Raw genomic sequence first — 9,453 nt, forward strand, 5'->3', positions numbered from 1 at the left:
GACATATATGTCATTCTATTGAGAATGTCATTTTCTATCATATAAAGTAAAAAATACCGGCGCGGTGGTACCATTTAAAAATCAAAAGTTGTAGTGATTTCCGGTGAAACAGGAAGTGACCGAGAGTAAATGAATACGTCAATCAATCCCGATTTATGTCATATACTAAAATACCAAATTTCGTTTTCGTATAGAAGTTATAGACCTATATATATAGGTCCACTTTTGAGAAACACGTGGTATAATGAATACTAGATTATTAACACCGCTGGAGTTCTATAAAAAACGTCGAAGTTTTATTAATTTATGCAATTTATATATCTTTGGGATATGCTATTACTAATAATGGCATAGGCGTATCTAGTTTTTTTAGTTGGTTTGGTTATGCCCATGAATAACTAGTGTCCTAGAATGATAAAATATTTTTATTTATATACTGACTCTTTCCAAAACCAGGAACGTCCAAATATTTTTCACGGAAAACTTTTAACTCGAAAGTTTTGTTAGTATACTGGCACAATTATTCCCATTGGCCTTGAGTATATAATTAAATAGTTTTTGCACAAATTCTAAAAAATATTATATTTAAATTAAGTATAGATTATCTTTTATTATACCCCCTTTTATTATACTATATTTATGTTTTGTGGAGGCTTTTATTTCCTGTTCCGTAATTAGGATATCTAATATGCTATCGATGCTGTTATACTAAGGTAATATGTTTAGTAACCCCCATATATATTGTGTTATGTATCCCCCATAGGGGATAACATGCTCTACACACTTTGCTACGCGGACGATCAGGTGATCATAGCACAAGATTACGATGACATAAGTTATATGATACGTAAGCTTATAGAAGAATATCAGAAATGGGGACTCGAGATCAATACTAACAAAACAGAATATATGTATATCGCAGGAGAACAACAAGATCTAATGCTAGAAGAAGGGAAGAAAATTAAGTGCTGAACAAAATACAAATATTTGGGTATGCAAATCACAAATGATGGACTGTTGGATACAGCAATTAAAGAACGAAACCAACTTGGAAGGAATGCTATCACGGTATTGAATGGGATACTGTGGGACAGAAGCATAAACAACAAGAACAAAACTCTAATATACAATACCATCATAAAGAGTATAACCACGTACAGCTGTGAAGTCTGGCCAATTAAGGAAACAACAAAACGAATGCTGGAAGCTACAGAGATGGATTTTTGGAGAAGATCAGCAGGCAAATCAAGACTCGAGCGAATAACTAATGAACGCATAAGAGAGATTATGGAAGTTAAACATACGATAGTGGACGACATAAAGAACAGTCAACTCATATGGTACGGGCATGTCCAAAGAATGGCAGAAATAAGAATCCCAAAGCAAATTATAAACTGGAAACCTGCAGGAAGAAGAAAACCGGGTAGACCGAGAAGAAGTTGGCAGGAAGAGATTGACAAGTTTATGGAGGAAAGATCTCTCGGAGACGGTGCATGGAGAGACAGACAGGCATGGAGAGATGGCATCGGAAGACGTAGAACGTTTTAAACCGATTAATATATATACTGTGTTTAGTGCTTGCATATTGGGGATGTTGTCTTGGTTAAGGATATGGCTGTAATGCTCTTTCCAGCGAGTTCTGATTTGCTCTTCCTCTTTTAGAATTTCACCGTTTTGTTCCTTGATCGGGCAGCTTACGTTCTTAGTTGGGCCGTATACTTCTTTTACAGCCTCGAAGAATTTACGATAGTCGTGATGGCGGCGTACTCTTGAATCTGATTTGCTTTTTGTGACCACCAGTTATCCTTTAGCTGGTGCAGGCTTCTTGGAAGCGTGTTGTTCACCAGCTTTGGATTGTGTGGATTTACAGTGACTGCTTGATGTGCTCTATGCTTTTGATACAACAAAGCCTGTATACGTGGTTGATTTTTACTAAACCAGTCGCAAAGTTTCGTATTAGTGATCAGATAGAATCTTAAATTAGATGTTTCGTATTTGCTGTAGTATTTGTCAATAACATTTCGGATCTACGTTTTATCCGAAACAAAGGAAACCTCGAAATATTTACGTATATTTCAAGATCGCAAATCGGAATCGCACGGGACACGTAAAAACACAAACACCGTCTAGTTCCGTCAGCAACCTGGCAAGTTAAGACCAAGAACAGACGCAAAATGATTATTTTTAGACGGGAGCCTGGCCCGCGTCCAACATTTTCCGCGAAAATCTTTTTATTGAGGCCGGGTAAACGCCTCTTGGCGAACGCGTTCCGTTTTTGCCAACTGGGAATTTCCTACTGAACTTTCAGGAAGCGCGCGTTCAGTTGACAATAAATGCTTTGTGGACATGAAACAACGAAACAAAGGAAACACCATTTTTATACGCAGGGGTGGCGCTAACAGCATTTTGAGGTGGTATAAAAATAGACGAAAATATTTAGAGGGGACGAGGGATTAAACTTGGGTTATTTTTATCGTACTTACTAAACAACTGCCGCCGGCGGTATTGCTAGTGTATACAAAAAAATAATATGTGTAAATGCCGATGAAATATTGAATTTATTTGGCGATTGAGGCAGTGAGGGATAGTAACGATATTTAAATAAAGTTGTACATTTAACTCAAATTTAGGCTGAAAAGTACTGTTACTCTAAGTGAACCCTCTAATTTAATTGGCCTATAAGGACATGTGCAAAAGTATAAACGGGATTAACCATTTTAGAAAGGTATGTTAGGGATGAAATAATGGGAAAAAGACCATTTCACCAAGACCAGCATGCCTATACAGCAGGACGATCAACCGAATCGGCACTCTATCAGCTAGTAAGCAAAGTGGAGTCGACGTTCGAAACAAGAGAAGTGCTTTTAGGGGCATTCCTCGACATAGAAGGGGCGTTTGATAACACCTCATTTCAGTCACTGACGAGAGCTACAAGGAACATCGAATTAGAGGAGACCTGCTGCAGGTGGATAGACTGCATGCTCAAAAGTCGAGTGGCATATACCACCCTCCTAAATGAGACTGTTGCAGTCCGGGTGGCGGGAGGATGCCCGCAGGGGGAGTTCTCTCCCTCTGCTGTGGAATCTCGTTATGGACGGACTGCTTAATAGTCTCAACAGGGCTGGTTTCAACACTCTGGGATATGCAGACGATTTGGTCGTGTTAGTCAGAGGTAAATTTAACACAACAGTAAGGGAGCGAATGCAAAGGGCCTTGAAGATTGTGGAATTATGGGTGACACGGGAGGGACTAAATATTAGTCCTACAAAGACCGTAATAATCCCCTTCACCAAGCGCAGAATACTTGAGGGACTAGGCCCTCTAAGACTCTGCGGTGATGAGATTCCTCTCTCGGGGGAGGTCAAGTATCTAGGAATCACGCTTGATACCAAACTGACCTGGAACCGACATTTGGAAAATGTCACAAGGAGGGCGGTGACTACACTAGCGGTAGTCAGACGCCTTCATGGAAAAATCTGGGGCCTTAGACCACAGATGGTGCACTGGCTGTACACTGGAGTGGTGAGGCCTTCAGTAACATATGCATCCTTGGTATGGTGGCCTAAGGTAATGCAACAAACAACAATGCTCAGCCTCAGCAAGGTGCAAAGACTTGCTTGTCTGAGCATAACAGGGGCGATGAAATCAACGCCCACTGCATCAATGGAGGCGCTTCTGGACCTTCCGCCTCTTCACATAGTGATCCAGGCGGAGGCAAGAATGGGACTCTAGCGACAACAAAGTGTCTTGTCTCTGGGAAATAGGACAGAAACAGGACACACAAAGATGGGAAATCCTATCGGGGAAATCCTCTACTCCAAATGAGATCGGACCAGATGACCCCTCTTTATCACTACCACAAACCATTCGAGGTGAACAAAATGGATCGAGGAATGTGGACAGATATAACATTCCTTCAGGATGGACTAACCTGGTATACAGACGGGTCAAAGACCGCTGAAGGAACAGGAGCTGGAGTATTTGGGGAAAGACCAAGGGTAAGTCTATCCTTTTCCTTGGGTAAACACTCAACCGTATTCCAGGCAGAAATCTTCGCCATTCTACAATGTGCGAGAGAAAACAATAGAAGAGCTTATTCAGATAAGCTCATCAATATATGCTCAGACAGTCAGGCGGCACTTGGGGCGCTTATGAGCCCAAAGGTATCGTCGAGACTCGTTTGGGAATGCCTAGGTGAACTGGAAGCTCTGGCTCGACGGAACAGAATTAAATTATTCTGGGTGCCGGGCCACAGCGGCATCCAAGGCAACGAAAAAGCCGATGAGCTAGCTAGGCAAGGATCATCGGCATCTTATCTTGGTCCAGAGCCAGTACTGGGAATACCCAAATGTATGGCCCGTAGTGCATTAAAACTCTGGATCAGGAAAAAGCGCGAATGTCCACTGGAGAAACAGACAGGGGCACAGGCACAGCAAGGCTTTTATCCAAGGACCTAGCTCCAAAACCGCAAAAGAACTGCTAATGCTTAGCAGGAATAAATTGCGGATTACAACAGGCCTCTTGACAGGACATATGGCTGTCAAGTGTTACCTGAACAAGCTCAATCTGTATCAAGGAAGTCTTTGCTGCAGACTCTGCGATAAAGATCCTGAAACAGCGGAGCACATAATATGTCACTGCGAGGCTCTGGATCGCAAGCGACACTTTTATTTGGGAAAGCTAGGCTAGCACCGGAGGAACTATGCTCCCATCCTATCAAGGACCTGCATAAGTTAGTGCAGGGCACAGGGATAGGAGAATGGGTGCAGATATAGAAAGGGACAAACACAATAGACCTCACAGGTCGCAGTGTTTCCGGCAGAGGACGGCCCCTTATTGAAAAAAAAAAAAAAAAAAAACCATTTTAGAACAAGCAAACATTATTTTGAACAATGCATTTTTCTCAATTTGCGACTATCGTAAAAAAAGTTTTTCTCTTGTAAAGACAATCTGGAGACATATTGTATATAACAAGGGATAATAAAAAGTAGAGAGAAAATGAACGTACATATCGTCGGCTTTATGACGAAAAGGCGTATCTCGATTTTTTCCACTTTTCAGGAGAGCAATTTAAAGAAAATCACTTACTTTATTTGGCCAATAAATGTAGTCTTTAATTTTTTAATAGTGTTTTTGTATTAACACTAGTAGTGGGAGCTATCGAATGAATACTGTCGAAACATTCGATAGTTGCAATTCATTCGAATAATTCGATAGTTAGTAAGAAAACATTCGTTGAAAACTATTCGAACAAAAATTATCGAATAGATTCCGTCATCTGACTTGAAACATTGTATTCTAGTAATTCGGCAGCAAAAACCATTCATTTATAAAATTCATTTATTTATGAAATTCATTTATTCGTCAGGATCGACTATAATAAAATATTAACTGAATTTTAGTTGTCGCCCGGCGACGTAGGTTTCTTTCCGAGAAACCCGACAGCGGTCGGTGGCAATGCCACAAACGCAATGCTATGAAAGAAGCCGGCATCTTTGATTTTTTGCGGAGTCAGATAAAAATAAGGACACATTATTTTTTTTATTGAGGTGCTAGTATTTACACAGAAAATACATAATGAAGGGCGCTGTTGCCATATTTTGGTATTAGTTGATATTAGCAAAGAATATTATTGTTTGGCTTTAGTTAGTTAGGGATAGTATGTCTATATATTCTGCATTTTTTTTATTAATATTCTGTTGTTACACTGCAATAATACTGGTTATTTTGGATGTAGGAATATGATTTTTAATGTTTTTAAGCAAAGACTGGTTTAATAAATAATAATAACAGTAATAATTTGTTATACCTATTAACAACAAAATTTAAAATTATTTAATATAAACATTATTTTAAGTAGTAATAAAATATAAACAACAAATTAGATGTCAAAATTATTTATATTAGATCCTATTTAAAAATAATATAGTCTCTAAATTTTTTGGCAACGTTGGTTTATTAAAGAATAATAATTACAGAACTAATTTGTTATATTAACAACAAATTTTAAAATCATGAAATATAAACATTTATTAATTTTCTAAGCATGCAATGTAATGGAAGGAAAATATAAATAAAAAGTTAGAAATCAAAATTATTTATATTAGGTGCTTTATATTACTATTTAAAGATTATATTTACTTTTACTGGTATTTACTTTAAAAAATAAATGAAATATTTCTTTGCAAAAAACTACATGTAAGAGAATTAGCATAAACAAAATACAAACATTGTTAACCTTTTTTTTTAAATTGGCACGTGTAAAACTTTCATTTTAATTTTCTCACCCCATAGTTTGAGTTCGATAACCATTTACTTAACCACATTACTTAAATATGATTATTAAGTTCAACTAATTCATATTATTAAAACATCTAAAATAAAAATATGTATTTTTAAAATTAATTGGAAGTTCATCTCATCTCTCTTAAAAATTGCTGCTTCTCAAAATTTCCCATTAAAAAATAGACCATATACCATATAAAATTAAATAACTGAAAGATCGGACTACGAAAAACCACACAAATTTTCGGAAAAATGTTGACCACCTGCACATGCACACAATCGTCAATAAATAAAATTAAAAAAAAACTACTATTTTAGTATTTTAAATATTTTAATAAACGCAAAAATAGCACAGTATTTATACGGCGAAGTTATAAAAATTTGGAAGAACTAATAATGCACTGACGCACACAAAAATCAAACGAATACTAAATTTCAATTACGAAAAGCATTTGATAGTCGTGGCTCAACGATAACCATTTAGTCGCACCGCGAGGTTGTCCCATATGCTTTAGTAAACAAATGAATGAATGATTTTATTCGAATAAAACCATTCGATAGTTGAAATCATTCATTCAGTAACCATTCGATAGTATAATTCATTCGATAGTTCCCATCGCTAATTAACACTTAAACGGAGACATTGAGGAAACTTTCTGAAGATAAATTGTGCGTAAATTCTAATAAATAATTTCTTTTTAGTTGTTTAATAGAGATAGGCCTTTTTGTTATAATAATAATAAATTTATTTCCGATCGAATAGTATACATACGCCCATGTAAAATAAATTTAAAAATGATTGTTAAATGTTCTTAATAAGGAAAAAAAATACAATATTCACATTATAGAATGCATACAAGAAAATACAATACATACATACAGAAAAAATCTGAAAATCACCAAAAAATCAGAAACAAATATTTTTAAATACTTTTATTCGCGTTGGATTAGATCATCTGAAAACAAAGACAATTTTCATTCCAGAAGCAAAGACAATAATCAATTAAAATATACTTATCTAGCTTATTTTAATAATATTGTTTTTTATACAAAAATACATTTTTTTAACTATATATTTTTAGTAATTATTCAGTTAATTGAGGGCATTAATACAAGGCATTTTAAACTCACGGTCCATTTAATAAAAACCAAACTAAACAAAAACAAAACATGTTTCTTCATTCGTGCCTTTTTGATACAAATAACTGTGGACTAACAGTTTCTGTTTTCCCTGTTCAATGATAACAAATTCGACTTCCATTCTACGTGTTTATGCAGAATGATGATAGGAACAATAAATAAAATTTTCCAAAAATTGACAGGGATGACAATGCCAATGGCCTGACAATGATAATGAGATAAAAATTATTGTATTTTTCGGGCAAGTTTTTGGTTCGCTAAAATGTTCTTAGGGAAATTATAATTTCGGGAATTTTTCCATTAGGGCAATTTTAACAATGTTTTTTGGCAAAAAACAGACTCAAAATCACACTGTAAAAGAGAGCCATGATAGAAGTTTTATTTTGTCCCAAGCAACCATCAGAAAATAATTAGGTAGAATGGTGTGATTTTCTCTCGCATGCATTTTCATAACTTAAAACAAAAGGACCTATCTCAAATTCCATCTTTCTTGTAGTATAACAATTGATATAACAAAGAGCCCTATCTCAACATACGTCTCTTCGTCATAACGAAGAATTGTAGTATTTGAGATGGGGCAAATTTTTAAACAAATATAAAATGAAAAAGGTACAATATTGAGATGCGCAAATTCGCTTTGTTAAAATATGACCCATTGGGCATGTCATGACGTTGATATCTCAAAATCGCCAAAAATCGAGATACGCCTTTTCGTCATAAAGCCGACGAATCCCAGCACCTTTGTACACTGTTTTATTAAATGTAGCATGCAAAGTAATAGGTAAAAGTTCTAGATTTTTAGCTACATTAAAATTAAATTTTCCCGTTATGACCTATCGATATTTATAGAGAAATTATTACAAACTTGATCTAAATAGCGCGAGGTATTTTTAAAGAACGCAGATGCTTTATTCCCTTTTCAATAACGCTTGCCAAAACGTCTGAATAAGCACGCTACAAGGTGGAAAAAGAAACCTTCGAACTCAACGCCGACGTTGACCGCTTTACACGAATTATTTTTGAAACTGAGGAAGATTTTACAGCTGTTTTCTGTTTTGCCTAGACATTGCAAAGTAAACGTTCCCGATCTTTTTGGATAATATTGCGTGCTTTAAAATATTGCGTTTTAAAACAACAACACTATTATATTATTAATATTTGGAATGTTGCCTTAAAGTTATCTTCGAACATAATAACCAGTCGAGATATTCAATCATCGATATAGTTTGAAATTAAATTAATATATTATGAGCACGTGGCTGTTTGTGGAAAACTTTACGTAGCAAAAGGAAAGACGTAAAATTCTTTGTGTACAGCTTATTGGAACTATTTTGTGTTTCATAAGTAAACAGTATTCATTACTTTTAGTCCAAGAACTGGGAGTAAAATGAACTGTCTTATATTACCAGAGGTTTGATGCTGGAATTGCAATAGCGTAGCATTACTTAACCGCCCCACATCAGTGCTTCGAACATATGGCTCTAGAGGACAAAAATGCAAAACTTCTCTTTTATTGTAGGCAATTTATTCAAACTAGGTTAGAAACATTTTAATCAAACTAGGTTAGAAACAAAAAAAATTTATACACATTTAAGATTCATCTGAAAAAATAAATAAAAACTAAACAATCACGAACTTGTTTAGAAATAAATTTAAAGTACATACCTTGTTTAACAATATCCATAGTGGCTTTCAATTAAGTACGTACCGTTTAACTCCATATACAGAACTACTATGAATGTTATTCTTTTCACTGATATAAGATAATTTCACTGATATATGATCGCAAAACTTATTTTTAGTGAAAATATTTGCTAACAAAAAACACTGATTATGAAAAATAATATACAGGATGATTGAACATTGCTATAAGTATAAAATTACATATTCAGATATTAGTAAATTTTAACTTTTTTTTCGATTTTTGTCCATGGGACGAAACACTGTGCGTCAGTGCGATATACTACAATACGCTAGACAAGGAAAGGCGAGAGGCTAACCTCTGCACATATACCTCTTAAAGAACAA

Source organism: Sitophilus oryzae, unplaced genomic scaffold, assembly GCF_002938485.1.
Source record: "Sitophilus oryzae breed Bouriz unplaced genomic scaffold, Soryzae_2.0 scaffold_2006_pilon_pilon, whole genome shotgun sequence".
NCBI lineage: Eukaryota > Metazoa > Arthropoda > Insecta > Coleoptera > Curculionidae > Sitophilus > Sitophilus oryzae.